Raw genomic sequence first — 23804 nt, 5'->3', positions numbered from 1 at the left:
AGCGGCCGGGCCCCCTCTCCACCTCTCCTCCCCCTCGCGGTAACCCCCTCCCCCCATCCCGGCGGGAACAAAAGCCGCGCCGCCGCTCGCCTACCTGCGTTTCCGCTCGTAAGTCGCCGATGAACCGCCGGGTGAGGAACCGCACCACGAGCGCTGCGGGCAGGCACAGACAGCTTCCGTTACAGCCGCGCTCCGCCGGCCCCCCGCACCCGCACCCGCCCCGCTGCCCCCCTCCCACCTGTCTTGCCCACCGCCGCTGCCCCCCAACCACCGCGATCTTGACGAGGCGGGCCGGGCGGTGGCGGGCGTCCCCGCCGGGCGCGCACTCGGCGAATGGGTGCACATGCTCTGCGTCAGGCGCATCCCGCTCCGCAACCCGCGACTCGCACCCGCCGCCGCCGCTCCCCCGGACCTTTTCTCGCCCCCGCGTCCGCGCCCGGCCGCGCGGCCACTCAGCGCGAACAGAACCCCCTCGAGCCCGCGCCCCGAGTCCCGCCCCGCCGGGCAGCGGGAGGGGGAGCGGCTGCGGGGAGCGGGGCTGAGGCCCCCGGGCCTCTCGAGGAGCGGTGGAGTCTGTCAGAAACGAGCAGTTTGTGTCTGTGTGTGACCTCCCCGCTTTTGTGGAGTCAAACACCTGCAGCACCGAGAGTTTCCGAAAATCACACCGCCGGGGTCGTCTCCCAAAATCCTTCCAGGCTGACTGAAACGCGCGCGGAGTGTGTAAAAGCTCAGTCACCTGCCTGGTTCCCAGCCTGGCGGGGTACCTCGGTCCTGTGGATGTCGGTCTGTGTGTACCTGCCATACCACACCTCCCTCCATCCGCCTCCGGATGCCTTACCGCCTTACCTTGCCTTCTTGCCTTGCCTTGCCTTCCCTTGCGTTTTGAAATAAGCACACAGAGTAGGAGCCGACTGAAACCGGAGCGGCTGCAACTGTGAAGGAAAGAGTTGAAACCAAGGGATGAGGCGGAGGAAGGTCTGTGTCCTTTGAGCTTGGTAGTAAGACACGGAACAGAGTGGGGGAGAGGAATCGAGGAAATCATGGATGTGGCAATGGTTAAAGAAACAGAAAATAATGGCAAGGGAGGAGAATTATAAACGAGAGGTGAGTGGGAAACGGAGGACTGTACCAGCCGAGGCACAGGGAGCAGTTCATGTAAAGCACTTGAAACAGTTTCTGGCATAAGCAGGAGCCTGAGCAACAAAATGGAGGAATAAAACCTGCCCACATGTCAAGCAAAGCTTGCTAGGAGAGAGGTAGCAGAGGAGGATAAAATCAGTCTCCCACGTTCAGGAAAGAGACCTCATAGTAAAGGCCACTAGATAACACTGAATGCCAACTACAGAAAATAAAAATAAATAAATAAATAAACAAATAAATTTTAAAAAGCAATAGCCCCAAACTGTTTGGCTTAAAAACACAGCAGGGAAAAATGTTAAAAGAGAGTCAGGGGGTAGAACTGGGTAACATTGGCCAAAGATGGGCTCTATCTCGTCAAACACACATTTGTGCAGAGCTTTCTATAAGCTCCAAAGCTACGTTTGCACATGGAAAAGAAGATAATGGGAATATAACGAAAAAAAATTCTGCTCCTGCAGTAGCTCCTGCATTCCAAGATATGAAGGTGAGAGCAGACTCTGAACAACACCTGGGGCTGAGCCATGCTGGGTACAACAGAGAAGCAGCTCTCTTAGCCAGCTACCAGACCAACACCAGAGGTGATGGTAGTCTAGCTTTGTGAGTAGTGAGAATATTGTAAGACTAACTACATACTGAGCTCATAGGGGGAAAAAATGTTTCCTAGATGCAGTTTAAAATAAATAGATGGGTAAAACATAGATTTGTAAAAAGCTGTTAGAAATTAAAAGGGAGAAGAGTAAGAGATATAATGAGAAAAAAAATCAGCAAGGCTGAAGAACTCAAGGACTTGAATACAAAGCAAATACTGGATTTCTTTATGCCAGAGCAGCAGCAATGACCTGGACATTGTATCTTGAGCAAAGGGAAAGGGTTTCACAGAAGATTTCCTGGCACATTGGTAACTAAGGTCACTGAAAATAGAAAACTTAAAGGTAGAAGTGAGGAGGATCGCTCTCATAAGAAAGTTTTGTCTTCAGGATGCAGAAATGCAGATGATGAATAATGTCAGCTAGAAATAGTTCAACCACAGAAAAAGAAACAGGGCTGTCATGCAGTGAGAAGGGCATACAAATTGAAGGAAGTCTGGCAGTATTGAGAAAACTAATAAGCATTTTGCTTTCAATTTTAATAAAGATGATTATGTGAAAGATGGATGCAGAAGGAAGATCAGTAATGGGAAGAAAGTCATGGGTAATTACTGCAGGGGGGAAAAACAAATGATCTCATCCAGAGTGCAGACAGGCCAAGTGTATGAAGACGAGGGTGCTAGGAGCAGGAAGTTTTACTGTAGTGCTCAAGCCAGTCTGGAAGACTTGCATTAAAGAAAGGAAGGGAAATAATTTACAATAATCTGGACAAATTTTGAAGGAAAGAATAGTTAAAGGTGTGGGGATAAATGGGATAAAAATGAAGTATGTGATTAAATGAGATGTTTCTTCAGCAGGAAGTTCAGCAGGAAGAAGTTCTATCTTTTCCTGATAGAACTTTGTTTCCCTTATTCTTCAAGAAAGGCAATGTGGTAGATGTAATCTATTTGGGATCAAAAATACCTGCTGCTGTCCAGATAGCAGTTGAAACAGAAACAGCTGTTGAAGCAGAAAAGTGTTTGGATCAGGAGACAATGACAGAGGGGTGCTTTATATGGGAAGTGTCAGACTGAAGGAAAATGCTCTGTGTGATTCATCAATGCTCCTGTCGTCCTTCATATTTTCCTTACAGTGGTGTCATCAAGAACACAAACATGCTAATGAAATGTGCTGTTGACAGAGCCAGGAGGCGTCACCAGCTCAAACAAGGGTGGGAATAGTATACTGGTGAAACTGCATGCCTCTTAGAACAGTTTTAATGAAAATACAATTAAACTCGACAATACCAATGACATGCAGAAATTAATCACAAAAACTTCTTCCACTGGCTGTAAGATCAGCACTTGGATAAGAGAGACTAGTTAATCATGAGGTGAGTAAGAGTATGTAAAAAGGGAAATATAAACCCAGCAATGTCAAATAAGTAATTTCAGAAAAGACCTGAAGTAGAGTATGTGATTCTGTTGTCCAGCCAAGAGTAAATCAATGCTTTTGTCATGGTTTAACCACAGTCAGCAACCAAGTACCACACAACTGCTTGCTTACTCCCCGCTGCCTGCCTTCGTGGGATGGAGAATCAGAGAAAGTAAAACTTGTGGGTTAACAACAGTTCAATAATTAAAATAAAATAAAATATACAAAAGTGATGCTTGGAAAATGGGAGAGCCAGAAAAGTTAAAATTAAGGGCCAATGTCAGCTCAAGAATAAGTGTGTATAAGCTCAGTTGGAGTAGCAAAACACCAGAACAGACCATTAAAAAGAGTCACCACTAACAAGTCTAATTTCTCTAGATTTGAGCTGGAGGATTTTATAGAAGGATGATCCCTTGTAGAGGCCTACAGAGAATATTCTAACACCATTCCATAAATAAATATTTTGACCTAACATATAGCAATGCATACAGCAAAGTGTCTCCAACATATGAAGGGGTGTGGTAGAAAAGGGGAAATGGGAAAGAGTGATGAAAATTAGACCATGCCTTAATAAACTGGTTTTATAAAGGAGATTATTAATTAGGGACTGGATGAAAGTGCTAAAATAACTGGAGAATGGAATCTTCTTCCTCGGTCTCAAAACACCAAAAGCAAAACAAACAGGCAGACTGCAAGGTGGAACTTCTGGAAAAACTGAGATACAAAATACATTCTTGTGAAACATATGTTTGAGTGACTGAGTCAATTGTTGTAGGAAGGCACTGGGACAAAAATTAAAATTATCACTGTACCAAGAAGGAGCGCACATTTAAAAATTATGAGAAGATACATTTTTCAGTACTTTATGCTAGCAAAGAATTCATGAGCAGCAGTAAATCATCTTTTCAAATTTTGCACAAATTTATTAAGTATTATGGACCAGAAAGAGCTCTAATGTGGTGTGGACAGGCTTTCTCATCCATCCATCTTTTTAATAAAAAATGTTATGTCATCCTGTCAGTTAGGCAGAAGTGACTGCTGTCAGAAACAAGGCCTTAGCCCAGATAATCATGGGTTGGAGCTGGTGTGAATACAAACTTCCACACTTCAGGGACACATTCCTGAAGTATATTTTATGCCGCTGTACAGAGGGTATGTTTATATGCAGTTTACACCTGCAATAAAGACTATTTCATCAACAGCCAGGGAATAAACCTTACTTTGTTATCTAGTGCTTTGGTAACTCTAATGCATGTCTTTAGAGAAACAAATGCTGTGGACACGGTCTTCAGAAAAACAGACTAAGTCTACTCATTCCTGGTAAGTATTTACTTTCCAAAGCACTGTGAGTTCTGTCTTTGGTTTTATAAGTGTAAATACAAAAAAGCTCCCTTTTTATGGCACAGCACATGTATCCCACAGTCTCAACATATAACGCCAAGTGGACCAACCCCTGTGAAAAGCCCGAAAAGACTGGAGCTTACCCCTGCTGTCACACAGCCTTGCGTCGCCTTCCAAGAGCAAAATAAATAAGGGAGGGAGCAAGATATTAAAAGAAACTACATAAACAGGAAAACAACTTCTCTCTGTACTGCAAGAGATCTCCTGAACAGCAAAGGCCAAGCTTAGGCCAAGCTTACCAAGCAAGATAGGATCTTCATTCCAAGGCAGAGAAAGGGGGGAGAAAAGGAACAACATGCTCCATGCACTCTCACCTACCCACAGATCCTATGTGGTTTCTATAGCAGCACAATAGCAGACATTTTTCTCTCTCCACAAGAAAGCCTGAGTAATGTTCTGCAATTATATTAGTCTGCATTTTAATCAGATTTTATCTTCTTTTAAGCTTGCATTTTTTTCCTATTTCCTCCTTATGTAATGCTCCCAAACTCTAATCCAAGAAGTGAAATGCTCCAGGTTTTCTTTTTCATTCAGGGCTGCCCATCTGCTGCCAGTATTTTTTTGTGCTGGTTTGTCCCCTCACAGTACAAGCAGTTGTTCTGCATGCAGAGTGCTGGTTTGATCCAAAAAGTGTTTGTGTGGGGGGAAGCCCCAATTACAGAATCTCTTGAATTAATAGAAGCTCTAATGCTTAATTCAAAAATGTATGGGAGACAGCATAGCAGAATTCTTGTTTTCCATTTTAAGAACGCCTCAGAATCTATATTAAGCCCTCTAAAAACTGTGGCATTAAAATGCCATTACCAGCCTCTTTAAATCTCACCTGATGTTATAACAGAGTCAGTTCATCAGGGGGCTAACACCTGGGTTGCATTAGGAAAGGTCAACAGTCGTGCTGTGCCAGGCAAAGTGTAAGATGATGCTTACACTGGCAGAGGAGCGCTAGGACTGGTGCAACTTCTCTCAGTTGCTAAGCAAATGAAGACCTTGTTGCATATGCATTCTGCAAGTCTAACCTCTGCAGATCCTTTAACTTCATGGAATCATCACCCAGAAGTTGCATCCCTGAAACTATGGAGAGGAAAAGCAGTTGTGGTTACCACCTCTCCAAATTTCAGCCAGCACATCTGGGCATGCAGTGACTGGCCCTGCAGCTGTGCTGGTGAGAGGCCGTGGTTGCACATCCTGCCATGCTCAGGGGTTCAGCCAGGATGACACAAGCCCTCATTAAGCATGGTTTGAGCTGACCTTGTGCTTAAGTGGAAAGATACAGAAATCTTCAAATTTCTAATATAACTTCACAAGAAGGATGTAAATTCAAGTCATGCCTACATACTACAACAGAAAGTTATGATGAGTGAATGTGTAGGTTGCAAAGTCAAATGCAGAAATTATAGGAAATACCAGAAATAAGATTGCCTGGGCAACCTTAACTCATCCTCCCACAGGTATATGCATTTTATTAGAGCCTTAATTGCATAATGTCCCACAATTACACTGTCTCCTGTCATACTGACAGTCTGTCTTCTGTTTGCCCATGGGAACAGGGCACCTAAATATACTGGAAGATCTGGATGTTATTCAGCATTTCTTTTAAATCCTCCATTAATCAGCCCATGGTGCAACACAGAAGGTATTCCTTTCGTATAGAAATTACTAACCCCTTTATAGGCTTGTGATGGTGGGAGCTCTCCGGAAGTACCAGGCACAGTCTTCCCATCCATTCTCCAGCTGCAACTGGTGCGGCAAGGGGCTGCGAGGGCAATCGGGGAGGGGGGGGAAATGCCAATTTTACAAGAAACCAGGAGGGAAGATAGTCTTGTTTAGCCTAGCAAATGGTGCCTATGAGAGGCATGATAATTATCTGCTGCCAACTCACATGAGAGGGATCATGGAGGAAAGGAGAGCTCCTTAGAGAAGGGAGCAGCTCATCAGAGGCTTTTCCTTATGAGTGGGTTTTACAGACTTTAAATACCTAATGGAACTAGGCACTCCATTCCTCATACCTTTCAGTAGGAAATGGATCCACATGCCACTTTACAAATACAATTGTTGTTAACAATTTGTAACAGTTTAAAAAAAGTCTGCAGCTACAGAGATCTCCATAAGGAATGAGGTGATCCAAAACATTTTTCAATATCCAAACTAGATAAACAATAAAAAGGTAACAAGGAAAATTGGAAAGTAAATTATTCCTACTTGGGAAACACTACTAGCAAGCTATATAGCTACATAGATATCTAGGCTACAAGAAGCTAAGTAATGTATTCTGCTTCACTGAGTTTCTATATCATAGATTTCTATATTCTGTTTTGTTTGAAGCTAAAGACCATTGGTGACTTCATGAAGGATGTGTTTTAAGACATTAAAATGAGCAATCATTGCTGTCTATGAGGTAGTCTTAACAGTCTTAAAAACATTCATTAAAGTTTCAGAATCGTCATTAGCATTCACACAATTACTATGCAGGCAGATGACTACAGACAGGCAGCCAAAAATTGTCAGAGGAATTGCATTCATTTTTATTAGCAAAAAAATGACACTCTGCAGCTACTGCAACACCCAACATTTTAATAGCAATCCATTTTTCAACAATACCCTGTTCAGCTGGCTAAACATGCACAAGGATTAAACACAGGAAGCTTAAGAGCAGGCTCTGTCAGCTATGTTTGTTTTCTATAAATCCCTTTGTGATGATGATGAACTGCACCATAACAGAGAAGAATGGTTTAGTGTTATTGTATAGATGACTCATATAGCATCTACAGTTTGACAAGAGCACAGGTTTTTGGTTTGGATTTTTTTTTCTAAATAAAGGAACTAGTCAGTCCAAAAATAGAAGCAACACTTAGAAGAATGCAGCTCCTAGAGGAATTACAAATTCCAACTACCGAAAACACAGAGGTTGGTATGCTGGGGCATCTCTGCTGAGGATATTGTGTGAAAGCCATTAATTCTTCATCTGGAATGTAAATCTATGCCATCCAAATGGGATTTAAGCATTTCAAGGTAGAACTTCAGTTCCCGGCTGGAACTTGATTTAACCGGTTGGGCAATTTTCATGGTCATTTTTATATTTGCTTTCTTGCTCAGAGCCCAGAGTTATTTGCCCTGTGTTACCTGCAGCGCTGTGGTGTGGTATGGCTGGAATGGGTCCCTAGGCGAGGAAGGAAATGGAGCCCCGGTCCCCCAGCTTTTCTCCTCTGTTCATCCCAGCACAGCCTCCCCCACCCGCAGGCTGCAGGGTAATTGCACGGCTGGTGAAGTCGGAGGGGACACTGCTGCTGCTGCACATTCAGTTGCACATTTTAAGGTTTAATGCCATATTAATAATAGGAAGAAAGAAAAGCAACAATTACAGAGAGAAGGAAAGCATTTCCATGTGTTTTTTATGCTACGACAGAGCACTTTTGCCTTCTCCCCAAAATATTTAGAAGCTCTGAAAAGAAATAATCTTGTTTGCTCATAATATCCTGGAGATGTGTTTCTGTGGCTGAACTACAACTTACCTTTAAATCAGTCTCACTGATTTCTCAAAATCAAACAAACAGATAAAAAAATCTCAACATTTGAATCCATTAGTCATGCTTTCTTTAGAATGAATCACAGAAATCTCCACCAAATGATAAAGAAAAATCCTGACAGAGAACAGCTTATTTTCTAGCTTCTCACTGGAAACTATAGAAGTAAGAGCCTCAGACAGGCTGTGCCTGGGTGCCTCATGCACTGAGACACTATAGACCTGGGTGAGTTTTATCCAGCTGTCTAGAAAGCATCTGTCATTCAAACCAGGTTGAACTACAGCCTGAGAGGAAGTTTCTTGTTCACACTGTCTAAAACAAAGCCCATCACTACTAATTCTTGTTGGACACTGTTGAAGATGTGAAGGAAAACCTGGGCCTAAACTAGTTCCTCTGGGAAAGGTGACTCTCCTAGGTGCATGCTGGGGCAGCAAGTTTTGTTGAGAGGAGCAAGTATAAGGACCAGGGAGCAAGTCAGCTGGCTAAAGACAATGGGACTTTCTATCTGGATCTGTTGGTTTGACATGGGTCTTCCTTAATTTCTGATTTCCAGGGAGTCATACTGTTACAGGATGACCACAGAAAAGATGCAAATAGAACACAGCAATTGCCCTTTGTCCAGACAGGACAGATGGCTTGGACTGGCAGCAGCCCTGAACATACCAGCAGGTCACTGGGCTCTTCCAAGGCTCTCAGCAGTAGACAAGCCACCATTTAGGAAGTAGGACTGGGCTTGGTTTTGTTGTTACAAAACGTAAAAATCTCTGCAATATAACCTAAACAACCAAGAGAGCCAATGGCTTGTCCTCATTTCAGTATTGCTCCTGCTTAGACCTAACAACAGCTCTGTGCTTTTTGCATCATGGACATTTTCCTGTGCTTGGAGAAGGGTGCAGAGTGATGGCTTCAGGGCAACTTAACTACCAGTGGGCTTCATCTGACCTTAGGACTTCTCTGCCTTCACATATTAACTGGCAAAGGGAGGATCAGAGCTACAGTCTCCATAAGTATTAATGTGAAATACTACATTTTAAATGTAAGATGAAGGGGCTTTAAATGCAAAGTACTACCCTTTGTCCCTTTATTTGAGTATGTAAGAAAACGCCTCATTACGTATCACTGTATTACTGATGCAGAATGTATTTTCCTACAGGTTTAGTTCCACTGTTCAAATTAATAAAAGTTTACATTAATTTTCATGGTATGAGAATAGAATTACTAACTACAAAATGCATTCTCACAGTCTGAAGTTGGGGGGAAAAGTATATTTAGAAAGTCTGGAAAAATTTATGGTTTTTCACAGTTGCATTTGTAAAACACTGGCTTTTTATATTGAAAAAGAATTCTGACCGAGACTGACTTGTGACTCAAGATATTACTTCATATTGCTGAAAAGAATACTAAGAATCAGCATTAAGCTAGCTGTAAAGCAAGCTATATGCTTGCTAAGAACATATAAAAGAAACTGTAATAAGTCAGGCTTAAGAGCAATCCTAGTTAGAATCAACTACTGGAAAATTAGACAATGTTGAAATTTAATACATATTGCAGGTTTACTACATTCTAGACAAAGAATCACTGTATCTGCAAGTCTAACTACAAGTAGTAATTCTCCCCAGTAGTTATTGTCAGCATCTTTCCTGAATTCCCATGGGTGTGAAAGGGAATAGGCTTTGCACAAAAATAATTAGGAGAACTAGCTAAATGAGGACTTATTCTAGCCAGCTGGATATAACAACTCAGCTGTAGATAACAGCTGACTCACTACTTAGAATCCCACATCTCTCACATCTTGGCATGTGAAATAGCTGAAACATCACAAACTGATAATAGGATTTCTAACTGAGAAGTGGAAGTATTTTGCATTAATATTACATATAGCTATGAATAAAACATTAACACATAACTAGAATGTTTTTCACTTGTATTTGAGCAGTAATTGCAATCTCAGCTGTTTCAAAATATGTATTCTTTCAAAATAACAGAAGGCAGTGATACATAAAAGACTCATTCTCTTTTGGTCTCTGAATCAGCTATGAAAGAACTGAAGTTTCAGTTTATGCTTCTGTCCTTTCAGCAAGCAGTACAACTACATTATTACTGATCCAGGAGAGATTGTAATGTTATTATTAAATCTGAAATAAAAACTCCTGAAAAAAAGTCAGTGCTCAGTAAAAATATTCTGGAGGAGGGAAAAATAACAACTGGCCAAGACTACAATAAAGCAGAATTTTCTCAAACTCTACTCATAGAGTATATTCTAAACCAACATTTATTGATGAATGTCCCACTTTCTTTGACCAGCAAATTGTTTGCAGAATTGGAAAACTTTGTTCAGAGTCATAATAAGAGATTATGCTTATGGAAAGAAATTTTTTCAAGAATCTCTGGAAGCTGTATAACGGCTCATCTATGCCAATTTAGCTTGCAATTTTTTCTAACACTAGGGCAGACTGTCCTCTAGCTAGCAAAGAAGTACTAAATGAGGATATTTTATTTATCATTTCTTTTCATTTTAAATAAAATTCAAAAGCAAATTATGTGGGTCTTGTTTGTCTTTCAGGTCTCTAGCTCTAGTAGCACTTGAAAAAGTGCCCAACATATTCTCAGGGAAAAAATATTCAAATACAATAGAAGAAGCATCCAACAAGTAAAGAATGGAAAACGAGTTCTGCAAAGGAAGGAAATCATAGCCTGCACGGGCAATGGGGAGAGAGAAAGACACTGCAGACAGGCTGGATATGAAGCTTCATGGCAGTACTCTGGAAAGTGAGAGGTCTGGGGAAAATGCATTCACACTGTAATATTTTGCAGTCCATAATGCATAGGTTTTTAAATGGAGCCTTACAGACATACTTTTTTCAGGTAGTTGTTTCATTCGTTACATCCTTGGCATTTTGTCAGTCACCAAGAGTGACAGCAATGATATGCAGCAGCACTTATGGACTGAGAGATGAGCCCTGCTGCCCATCACCCAGCTCTGCCAGCACCTATGGACTCCTGCAATCCAAGGAACAGAAGGAAACACAAACATGATTCATATGCATCAGAAAACAGATTAGCTGTTGCCATGAGCAGAAGAGGTAAGAAACCTTCCTCTTTTGCTCAGTTCAGCCCAGCTGCAGCGCAAGACCAGATCCAAAGCTTACTGACATCACCAGGGTTCCTGGAGCTCAGTGGCCTTGCCTTGGGGTCTCCAGAAAGTGAGTGTCCTACTAGATCTGAGGTGCCCAAAGTTAACTTGAGAGCCACCACTTAGCAGTAGGTACCAAGATGTAAAGGGACAGCCAACACCTTGAGCAGCAGAGATCATGGGCCTGCCTCTGGTCACACCTCAGGATGAAGCATGTCCTGATCCCCTTGCTCCATCACCCACCCAAGCCAAGCCCAACCAAAGTCCTATGCCTTTTCTCACGACCAGCTTTCTGTACCATACAAAGTCATATGTCAAGCCCAGCCCTTGTGCTTGTTTGCCCACTCCTACCCCATGCCTCGAGCTATCTTTTGGCATCCCAAGCCAAAAGCATGGCTCCCACATTGGCAGCTTTCCTACGGGCTTCTGTGCCAGGCCACTCTCATGCCTGAGGGCCTGCTAGGCAAGAAGCCAGAGCTTCCCCCATACTCCACCAGTGCTGATGGAACGCACCAGACAGCAGCTGGTTGCCACCCCGCTGGTGGCAAGAGGAAGGCAGAGACAGCTCCAGTTTTGGGTTCCTGTCTGCTCATGGTCTTACCAGTGGTACGGGCACTGGTACACAGCAATGGTGCTGTACTTGAGATGAATGGCCTGAGTGTCAGGTCAGGAAGCCCTGCCTCCCACAAGTTAGTCTGTTCACTCTCACAAGGGGTATTTTTGGGTGAAATTTTTGTCCCCTCAACATCTGTTCACATATTTTTGTCTGTCTAATTGCCATAAAAAAAAAGGTCTGTCATCACATAAGAAACTGCCAGTGGTTTGTAGGTGAAACTTGTGGCTTCAAGCATGGCTTTGTCAGGGGATGTAGGAGGAAACATAAGCATGTTGGGTGTGCAGAGCTGTTGGAGCTCCCAAGGAGAGGCTGCCAGCACGGGCGAGGAGGATGGATACAGAATAAGTACAATTTATATTTCATCACATATTACTGGAGGACATGTACTTCATGTCTAGAAAATGAAGCTGTTATTACAAGATGAAAATCCATACACCAAAAGGCTTGTTTTTGGCCTTACTGCAAGGCTGTGCTCTTAGGAGCAGAGCTGTTGTGAAACAGTAAGGGACACGCTCTGATTCACCGTGCGATCCAGCAAGAGCTTCCAAACCATGGAGCAGTTGTTTTTCTTATAGTCTCCAAATGGCTTTTGTTTGCCTGCCAAATTCAGCTGACATGTCCTGCCTTGCAGCCTTTTGTGAAGAAAGAGCAGACCCAAATGTCACACGATGTAGTCATGTGTAAGGCAAGCTCCTCTGGGCTCAGACACACCTCAGCCCACAGAGAAGGCAAAATGAAGGTAAAGTTAGACAGTACCTTTCAAGGAGACAAATGGAAGCAATATGTGCTGTATCAAGTACTAGAGGGCTATGATTTTGTGGTGCATTTGAGAGAGCCAGAGTAAGATTAGTGCGGCTCTGAAAGTAACCCCAAACAAGACCACTGATACAAGAACCATATGAGTTCTTGGATCAGCACCATTGCTCTAGGAGGTTTCTTAGGCCTCCTGCTAATGCCTTTCTTCATACTTACTTCTTGAAATCCCCAGTATTGAATCAGCTTTAACAAGAGGAAACATGCTGCACACAAAAATAATATTAGGGGGGAAAAGGTAAATGTAGGTGATTTCCTAATTGCAGAAAAATCAAGATAGCACTTTATTGTTTTCAAGAAAGCCCAGGATAGTTTAAGAAGCTTCTTTCTCATTTCCCTTCTCCTTTCTTCTCCCTTCCCATCCTCCAAGTCTGCTGATGGATATTATGGGGTGTTTGAATTGTGGACAGAGAGTGTGCATTTCTAAAACATGCTCTGCTACTCACTTAGCTATAAAATATGTAGTTAGCCCTCTCCAATGGACCATGATTCCCTAGGAGAGATTAACTTCTATCAATTTTTCAAGGTGGCAGAGCCACCCACCAACTGCTAAATCAAGGCTGAGGCAAAAAGTCTGGAGGCTTTACCTGCCTTGTTGCCTGTGAGAGTCATCCTCTCCTGGGGGATGGCCAAAGAAGCTTCAGGAGGACCTCGACAGGACTTTCTGTGGCCCAACAGAGCTTCACAGCGACTTTGCTATCAGCCAAAGATAGCAGGATGGATGATGCTTTTATACAAAGCCAGTCTATTTGTTACATCCAAAGGATCACATGATGATCTCGGTTGTATGAACACTGATGCTATGAAGTTTCTTAGACCCAGCTTTACTAAGACACTTGGGGATAACAATGCTCAGAGACACTGGTCAATTCTTTGAGTGCAGATCATCAGCTCACTTCTTTCTCTTCAAAGGGCAGAATGATGGAGACTGCCTAGAGCTGCCCATGATGGCCGAGAGACTGAAGTGCTCATCTCAAAAGCAGAAAACCTATCTTCAGCACTCTCCTCAGTCTGAGGTGATTCAAAGCCATATCTTGCTCCCTTGAGGAGTCTCCTCCAGTTTCTGGACTAGATACTTCTATGGAGACAGGGCATTCTCTGCGTCTTCTCTCAAAGCAGAGTGATAGAACAAGCAAGAAAGTGTCTCTCTGTGTCATCTACTATCGTAACATTCAGCTGAAGGAATGAGGCATTGACTTTAGTCTGCTTCCAGAAGAGCTTATAAATTTTCATCCAATCCTTTACAGCACTAAATATTCAGTGGAGAAAAAAAAAAAGGAAAAACTGTACTTGTTATTTCATGAAATACAGAAGTCTTCATTGGCATTTATTAACTGAATTGTAAGAGTTTAAGAGCTGTATACTTCCATTCCAGCTGCGGGAATAACTAACATGAGCAGACTTCCTCTTGAAATATGAAAGGTTTCTCAAGCGAAAGGTTTCTCCAGCAACAATGACTGTTGCTAGAATGCCATGGCCCATATGAGCAGAGGCAAACCAATGATTCATTCATAATTCTAGCTGGAAAGGTAGGGTCTGCTGTCCTGCTGATGAATGTAACCTCCTATCTCTCATTAGAGCACAGATTGGAGGCAAGCCCGAGTCAACCTTTATTATTATAATGAGTCATATGCACTGCAGCAACTGTCCAGACCTCCCTGGGAGCCCTCTTATGCTAGGTGAAAGAAGAGGTAGTCCAAAGACATGACAGCTTCACAGACCAGTCCTGTTCTCTAACTATTACAGTCACAGGTAAGCTCTGCAATCTTAACTGGGGCTCAAAAACTGCAGATTCAGCAGCAGGGCAGCCTAACAATAACCACCTTGGGGGAGGAGGGTGAATTGGTTAGGGTCATGAGCAAGCGCATGGATTTTGTGGTGTTCATTTTCTCTCCCTGTCCCAGCTCTGCTTTTGAGAACAGTGGGGGATGGAGACTGACGATGATCCAGACCTCTGAAATGCTCAGAGAGGGAATGGCAGTCAAGTTCAATGACCTCTTAATTGATAAGCAGGGAGCCAGTAGCCAGGATAATGGGGACAGGGAAATGCGCCTCCATGTGCCCTGCACCCCAGGCTTGCTGCTAATGCTGCCCTGTCTGCCAGAAATGTTTAATGCTGTTCTAGCCCATTTTTGTAGGCTGACACTTTGTTATTCACTATCAGATTTCTTATTAAAAGGACAGATTCAGGTTTTACTCTTGAATCCATTTTCTGGGGACCCAGGCACGTCACTAGACATTAAACTCACGGGCACCAGAACACTTGTATCCTAAAGTTTGCCTTGTACCTGAAATCTGAGAAATACCATCTTACAAATAATTGAGTTAAATAAGACAAAAAATACACAGAATAAAAGATGTCTTTTCCAAAGACCTGTGCATATTCAACATACTAGAACCCTGCACAAAGGTTAAGTTTTATATCAGGTATTGAACTAAAATAAAAATATTTTTAAAAGCAGTGTTCAGTGGAAAGGAAGATTATACTCAATAAAACTGAAAGTAAGCTTTTGCAGGGGCAGGCAACAGTAAGGTAGCTGATCGTTTAGAATGAACTTTTGTCCTCTGATATCTACAGCTTAATATCTTCAGAATACAGAGGCAAAGAAAAGCATGGAATATTGAAAAGTAATGGAAATTAGAAAATAGTTGTTGAGTTGGACTGATGTTGCACATTTTGAAAATATCTTCAGGAACTTAATGCTTAAGCAAAAACAATAGAACAGGTTAAAAATCCCAACAACCCAACACTGTCTCAAAACCACAACACAGAAATTAATGTGTTAACTCTGGAAGCTGTTGAGGTTGAACTTGCAGGGCATGAAGTAGCCACGAAACCTTTTGAGATTACCATCTTTAGATTAGAGCCATTTTTGGTAGTAATTCCTCCTGTGTTTATAAGTTGGTTAATCACTACTAGACAGCTTGAATGCAAATGAGAACTAGGAGCTGGGGGAACTTGTAAGACAAATTCCTAGCTGACAGGTTTTAAAATGAGCAAGCAGGAAAAGGAGAGAATGAGATCAGACTGCCCAGACCCACTACCCTACTGACTTGTTGGTATGTGGAGAGGAACAAACACTGGTAGAGATAAGAAATACTTGTAACTCAGTATTAAAGTGTCTGATAGCTTCTTTACTAATTTTGATGTAATACTGATGTTTTAAAGCATATAAAAAAAAGACCTTTCAGAGAAATGTGATCCCATGGCCTCAGAAATTACCCCCACATAAAAGAGAGAGGTAAAATAACATAGTAATACTCCAGTTCCAAAATGCTAGGAGGAAAATTACAGGCAATTTCAGTCCCATTGCTATTTTCTTTACTGCTTTGAAAGAATGCAGTAGATTGCATTAAGCAGGCAGGCTTAGAAAATGGTTCTCTTTTACAGGGTGTTATTGTCTCAAAGGCTTCAATGCCTTTGGAAATGTCCACACAACAAAATAAAGGATGCAATGTAGTGTGGTAATCCTCAACAAGCTTTTATCTTGCTACCACAGATAAGAGTAGCATCAAAAACATAGCGGGTAGAAAGGGCTTTTCACACCAGCCTGTGTCTGTAACATCCACATAGACTGCCCTAGGGCAATTTATCTTTGGCTTGCACGTTTGTGCTCCAGTCCATGTCTGTCCATCATGTTGTGTAGGCATGTTTTCTGTCTTTGCAGTAGATGCAAATGATAATGATGCCTAATTAAGAAAACTCTCCCTCACCCACTGAAATCTGAGCAGGCTAGAGACCAAACTGACCGCATGCAACATCAAACACTATCACAGACACTCAGCAGGGGGGTTATTTTGCATATCCATTTTAAATATAATACCAAGAGAACAGGACCTGTTAGAAAAGATCTGCAGGGACGGAATTTTTCAGAACACAAAGACCCATCTAGTTCCCTGACTAGTACTCATTACTGGATATTTGGCAGTTTGTGTCTCTATGGGTTTGGAGACAAGAAGACCAGAAGTAATCAGTATAACCATTTGTCTCAAATCCAGCCTAGTAAGTAGTGACCAGAAGGTCTGGTTAACATATCCTGCTTATTTTTAAGCAATCATCCTTAAGACTGTTATTTGCACTTAGGCAGCTGCTGTACAAATAGGGCAAAGCGATAGGGAACCCTAGAGTAAGAGGAGAAATGAAACTGATGACACTAATTTGGGTTCACAGGGACCTAGGCAGGCTTTGAACAAAAAAGTAAGGCACAAAGAGACACATCAGTAGCAGTAGAAGCAGTAGCTTTCTGTGTCCATGCTTTGTCAGTCCAGTGGCTATCATTTACCTGTCGATTATACAAGATACAACACACGTTTATCACTATCAGCATAACTCACTATAACACTGAATCATTACATTCCTTGTCCTTTCCCACACCAGTAACAGAGTCATCTGCATGTTAATTCTGTTCAGGAACTGCATGTTTATACATGAGTAGTTAGAGCTAGTTGGGAAAAAGTGGGTTTTATTGCACTGAAAAATAAACTGCTTCCATTAAAATTCTAACCTTCACACCTTCTTTCCATTTCTGAGATACAGCTTCTTGAAAGAAAAAAAATAAAACAAAACATGTTGAGGTAAATCTAATTGTTGTCTAATTGTTGAGGTAAAACTGATTTCTTTCCACTTTATTTAGCCGAAAACAACCTGATCAGAAAAATATCTGGATCTGCAGGTCAGGCTGGGTATGCATTGACTGGGATAAGTAAAATTTCCCATCAGGTTGGGAAACATGAGTAAAGAGTCTCACCTTATCCCACTTGTTCCAGCTGTTTGCCATTGCAATGGCATGTTCAGCCTGCAGTCATCTCAGTATAGAAACAAACATACCAAGCTAGCCTGGATATTAGAAAGGTGCCATCTGAGAACACGGAGTAGGTTGGTTTATCCACGAGATAAAATGCATGTCTGAGACTGTGACAGATGCACCTTTAAGTTCTGTCACCGTTAAGTCAGTCACTTTACAGGGATGCAACACTTCTGTATTAATGGTTTTCTATTGATAACCTCACTGGTGTATGTTTTTCTAAAGCAGATAATGAAAAAACACACAACCTTTCCAATTGAAGAATAACCTCATCCTTTTCTGTTAAAATAGCAGTAAAAGCAACCCAACAAGGTCATATAGTCCAACCTCACGACCCCCACGCCAGGCAGGAACAACTAAATTTAAACCATCTATCACAGGAACTGCTTACTATACTTTTCTTGTCTGCTCAAACATTCTTTTTAAACCAACCTTAACCTTTCTCTTTCAAATAAAAGAGGATGGATGATATTGTTCTTGCTCAATAGACTTCCTGCTGTTTCTCACTTTCTATGTGTTGTTTTTGCTGGATATTTTTCATAGTCAAATGCCTTTCCTAGAAATCTTGGCACCTTGTTGTTGCAGCTTAAACTGCTGCTGGAGTTTGCTATTGACTAATGTGTGTAGACCAGGATTGATGTAGTTTTTGTAAGAAAAGCAAATGTTTGCAGGAAAAGAATGGGAATATACATTATTGTGGGCATTGAGATATGCATTATGGAGATGGTATGATTTCTGTTTCTTATCTGATAATTTCCTTGATTTCCCAGGACTTATTCTCAGTTTATGTAAGCGATTTCAAGTGGGACTGACCCATATCCATTTATACTAAGCAATAAGCTGGCTCTCAGTTTTGACAGACAGTGTACTCAAGCAACCTTAAATAAGAATTCACAATATTTCTCTGTAGCTTTAGCTGCACTGTACATTATGGTGTTTCCCAAGAAAAATATAAACCTGTGGGAAAACACAGACTTGTTTGCGATACACACTACTGAGAAAACAGCAAAAAACTCTTTTTTTTTTTTTTCAAAAAACAGATTTTATTTGTAAGATGCTATGGTTCAAAGGTATATTTTGGCCAAAATGCTATGCTCTGATGGAACAGAGCACACATCACAAGAAATCAGCTTCGATAAACAAATGTAGCATTAACACGGTTATTACGTAATTATATCTCTGCCATTCTATGTTGCTAAGACTGTAGAGTTGTGGAACATCCTGGAATAGTAAGGGAATGAGTACAGAATAGCTATTTTCTCATATTTCAAGTGATGCAGAAAGAGGTAACAGTCTACCCATTTTCACTTTGCATTTTTTTGTTTTCATGAGCAGGAAAAAGAAGGAAGTCTCCTGCCAGTTTTCTCCTCATATGTATAAAACTAATTATACTGATTTAACAAGGGTAACTTTGTTCTCAAAATTTCCAAGTTTCATTCCAACCCCTGCAGCTAATCATGACCACGGTTGCTGATAATGAGTAGTAAATTGTTACAGTCCTCAGAGCCTGATAGGTACATTCCAGTCTGCATCATGTAGCCTTGCTGCTCTATACATTATTGTTCACAGATGGTAGCTGTCAAACTCTGTCAACTTCATATACACATTTAGAGAGTTACATCCGCATTCCTGAAATTTATGACTGCACAGGCCTCACCTTCTAAGGCCTTTAATTCAATAACATGTCACGTTCCTTCAGTCTCACCCTGCTTTAAAATACTTTCACCCACTTACAGGCCTTCAATTTAGGAAAAAAAAAAACGGCACCAACCCTACTGAGTTATTACAATGTAAATATTTTAATAGAATGGGGCCAGGGGGAGAAGCCTATCTGGCTTTAAACAGCCCCATTATTACATTAAGATTGATGATCAGGAGCTAATGGAGCATTTGCTTTAAAAGTTTATTTAACTACAGGGAAAGTGGATATAGATATGTGTATCTGTTGACTGCCACATCACCAAGTCTTGGGTAACAGTACATAATATAAAGAGATATTTGCCCTGGCTTCATTGTCAAAGGGGTATTATTTAGACTAACTGCCTAATATTTAAGCCCCCAAGCAAAATAAAATAGGTAGGAATAATTTCCATTTCATTTTAAAAGCACTTCTTTTTACATTAATAAATATTGCCTTTTGAAGATGGATGTCTGAGGATGCTGTCACTAATAACATGAATGTAAAAGGAGAAATTAATTCCTTTGCCCAGACTGAGGAAATGAAGTGCAAATAAATAAATAGGGCAAGTAAAATATAACAAATAAATTGAAAGACATTTTTACTTTTTTCTGTCTAGCAATGCAAACACATAACTAGTAACTCAGAGACCATGCTTGCTGAAGGTACTCCCCTCTTCTTCATGGGGCTCCTCTACCCAAGTCCTGTTGGCTTAGGAAAGGAAATATATGAAAACAGCCTTCCCAAACTTTTGCACTTTCAAATTGGCCTTGTCTCGAATTCCTCCAAGACCATCCTCCAGAAAGGACTCAAGTAGAAGAAGCTGCAGTAGTGTAAATTGTAAACTGACAGCATCTCAGGGCTGGACTCAAATCAGTCAGAGTTCTGAGCTGGAGCTGCCCTTGCATTTCCCATCCCTGAGCTACTTAAAAAGACAGCAAGTCTTTAAAACTGAAGGAAGCTGGATTTTATTAGGATGTGCACATGGCAAGTATCAGAAATTAAAATAGTTGGTTCATAGCTCACCATGTCCCACTGTGTCCTGAAGTAAAGGCTTGGGGTTTTCTTTTAATTTCACCTTTTCCATAAATGAAGAACACCTGAGCATCACCCTGCTGACACCCATGTGAGTGGCTTGGCAGGAATGCCTGCCCTATGAACAGCAAGCAGTTTCACCACTAAATCAACACTGGCCTTGTTAGAAATTAAGGTGGTCTCATGTTGTGAACAACTGAACCAAGTTTTCCTCCTACATGTCTTTCTGGCTAAAGTAAGCCAGTTTGTTCCATGAATAATGCAGTAGGACATATCTGGTCTTGGAGAAACACTTCAATCACGCCCCCACACCCTCAGTAAGAGAACTATGAGTAATCTGATAGGGGTTATTCTGAAATTCCATTGCAATGCTGGTGTCTCCCTTCCCTCATTAACCTTTTTAAAAGAACCCCAAGACTCTCACCAGTCTCCCTGGTGGGAACTGGTGCCACCATTAAGGGCATGTAGCATACATGCCATATCACATTTATGGCCATCTCCTCAGCTGCTAGTATCACTGTGAGCACATTGTTGCAGCAGTGATGTACATGCCAGATGAAAGGTTTGTAAGGCTATAATTTATCCAGAGCTGGATGTTCTGAGACCGCAGCAGTGGTGACCTTGAGATCATGTCACAGTGGGATTCCTTTATAGGTTCCCCCATGCAAGAGTGCATCCTGCCAAGGTGAAGACACAGCCTGGGTCAGAGGTGGGGTCTTGCAAAATCTCAGAAATAACATTCTGAAAACAGCATGTTCTGTTTTCCTCCTTCACCTTATGTGAAAGGGGTAAAATTAAATCATTGCAAAACACATCAAATGATACTTCAGTACTTATAAGAAACAAGTTAAAATGTATGGGGATTTAACTCAGGTTGTGATTTTAATTCTCAGAGCAAGTGGGATAGATAAGGATGCCTAAGACCTTAAGGAAAACAACCCCCCTGCCTCCTCCCTCTCCTGCTCCCCCCCCCCAAAAAAAAGGAAAAAAGGCATCCACGCCATTAGCAAACATTAACAAGATGAGGAATGTTTTGATAATCTGTGACTTTTGAGATTGTAGTCTGATTCCCTTGCTGCCATAACTGGGTCACTCTATCACAGAGGAGACTCAAGACTCCAAAACAACTCAGATATCATAGTAACAGTGACTGCAGAAGGGGCTGCATTATCACAGGACTTGAGTCAGGACATCATCTTTACTCAGGAAAGCTCTTTAAGTCACTGTGTGATATGGTCTATTTGCAGTGACACTGCCCCAGTGCTCTGTTGTTTGTCTCTCTGGAGAGCTGAAGCAGAAGAATATTTGAAAGCTTTTCACTAAGAGCTTATCTGTTTTTAAGATATCGGAATGGGAAAAAAGCAATATATAGGGTGTGATCTTATAAAGGCTCTTACGTATAGGTTTTTGCCATGGCAACACAATGTCTCAGTCTGTTCTGCATATTCTCTAGCACTGCTGGGCACAGAAGCAATGTTCATTACATGGCACACAACCTGCTAACAGGGTCACACCATCCAAAAGCTGTAAAATCAGTCATCCTGGCCCATTCTGGCCCTAATTCTGTTCTGATTTCTTGATAACTATTTAACTAGAAATATATGGGATATTTGAGAAAAATAACCTCAAGGAATAAACTAGTCTTCCTAGTAATATCTGTCTTGATCATCTAATTGCCTAAATGAAGGGAGCCATAGATACCAATTACCCTTCTAGGTTCTGGTCTATCGCCTGTAACATGTGATGAAGATCCATGGTACAACAGGGAGTGTAAAGAGCAGCAATCAGTACAGATAGTGATTCAGTCTCTCTGAACCCTACTGCCAAATTATTGGTCTCTACGATTCTGTAGTGACCTGTATTTGGGTAAGGAAAGTACTTCTCTCCTTCTATTAGTATGTTTTATGTGAGTGGCTTAGCAAAATGCAGACAGCTTGAGCATCAGAAGTGTGTGCAGAATTCAGTAGAATGTGACTTGGATCATAGCTGATTATGTAAGTGTTAATGTATGACAAATAATTTCAATCCATACTCAAAGTGCTAGAAAAAATATGTGACTTTGGAAAGAATGATTATAATTGTTTCCCACATTTAAAAAAGGGGAAAACTATTAATTTGGTCTTATGTATGAGAAGAATTGCAGGTTATAGAGGAAAAACAATCCAATAATGTTAAGATTGCTTGGGTTTAGGTTTGAAAACCTTTTCCATTGCAGAATCTGAACCAAATCCAAGTGTTTGAAAGCCACTGAAATTTGCACTTTTCAAAATACAAACCTAATCCACTCTAACTCTATGCACTGCTTGTTACAAACAAAAAGTCAGCTTTTTGCCTGTTTATATATCAGTTACAGCTTAACTGGGGATACAGTGGAGCCACTGTACTGGCAACTTGCTGCTGATCTACACTACATTCCTTCAGGTGCCAATTGGAGCAGCCTTATCAGGAAACTTTGTACAGGTGCAGCAGGGATCGTGCCGGTCTGGCAGCAGGCTAGAGAGCATTCTTCTGCTGAAGCATCAGGGTCTAATCACACAGCAGTCATTGAGGAACACATACAACAGAGGATTTCTAATCTTAAGTCCATGAATAATAGTAAAAATAATTTTATAATGTCAACAGAAGCAATTTTGCAATACAGGACTTCACCTCACCAAGACACTTACATAGGAACATTCCTTTGTTGAGCAAACCTATGTGAAAAATACACAATTGAATCAGTAAACAATGAAACAATTTACAACTGGCTTGTAACTAGTGCACTAGCTACATGTTTTGAAAAATATGTATGGGTCTGTACTACACTGCTTATTTTCAAAGTGTTCTGTACCTTGAGCAGCAGGGTTATAAATTTCCCTGTCTCACCAGGTGGAGAGATGAAAGTGTGTAGCAGGAAGAAGATCTGGCAGGGGCACGAAACTAACATTTTAGAAGGAAAAGAATTTAACCCAATCTGCCATTCACCTTCCCTTCTCTGCTGGAGACTTGCTGAAGAAGATGCTGATGGAGGTGAAGAATCATGTTAAAAGGCCAGGACTGGAGGAGACAACCGAGAGACAGCTCTGGAAAGGGAGATGCAGGTGCACAGGAGGATACTTCACAGCTAAGGAGAAGCTATACAAAGAACCTGTTTCATGTGAGGAGGTGCAGGAAACCTGTCTACTTACAGGGACTAGCAATGGTTTAGATCTGAATTAGAGTAATTATACCAGCAGCAGTTGCCAAAACAGCTCCCTCTTCTAGGTAAGTGTCCTGGTTTCAGCTGAGATAGTGTTCATTTTCTTCTCAGTAGCTGGTACAGGGATGTGTTTTGAATTCAGGATGAGAATAATGTTGATAACACACTGATGTTTTGTTTCTAAGTACTGTTTACTCTAATTCAAGGAGTTTCCAGTTTTCCATGCTCTGTCAGTGAGCAGGTGCACACAAAACTGGGAGGGAGCATGGCCAGGACAGCTGACCCAAATGGGCCAAAGATATATTCCACACCAAAGAACGTCATACTCAGCATATAGACTGGAAAGGGAGAAGAAATATGCGTTGTTTAATGATGGGTCCTGCTACTGGAAAATATCCGAGATGGAAGACCCTTATGACAATTTGTGGAAACTGGCGAATGAGAAGGTGAGTCAGTTTGCAGAGCTGAAACCCATTCAGTTGGC

The sequence above is a fragment of the Manacus vitellinus genome, unplaced genomic scaffold, assembly GCF_001715985.3.
Source record: "Manacus vitellinus isolate BGI_N305 unplaced genomic scaffold, ASM171598v3 scaffold_0_pilon, whole genome shotgun sequence".
NCBI lineage: Eukaryota > Metazoa > Chordata > Aves > Passeriformes > Pipridae > Manacus > Manacus vitellinus.
Note: the sequence above shows the minus strand (reverse complement) of the source record.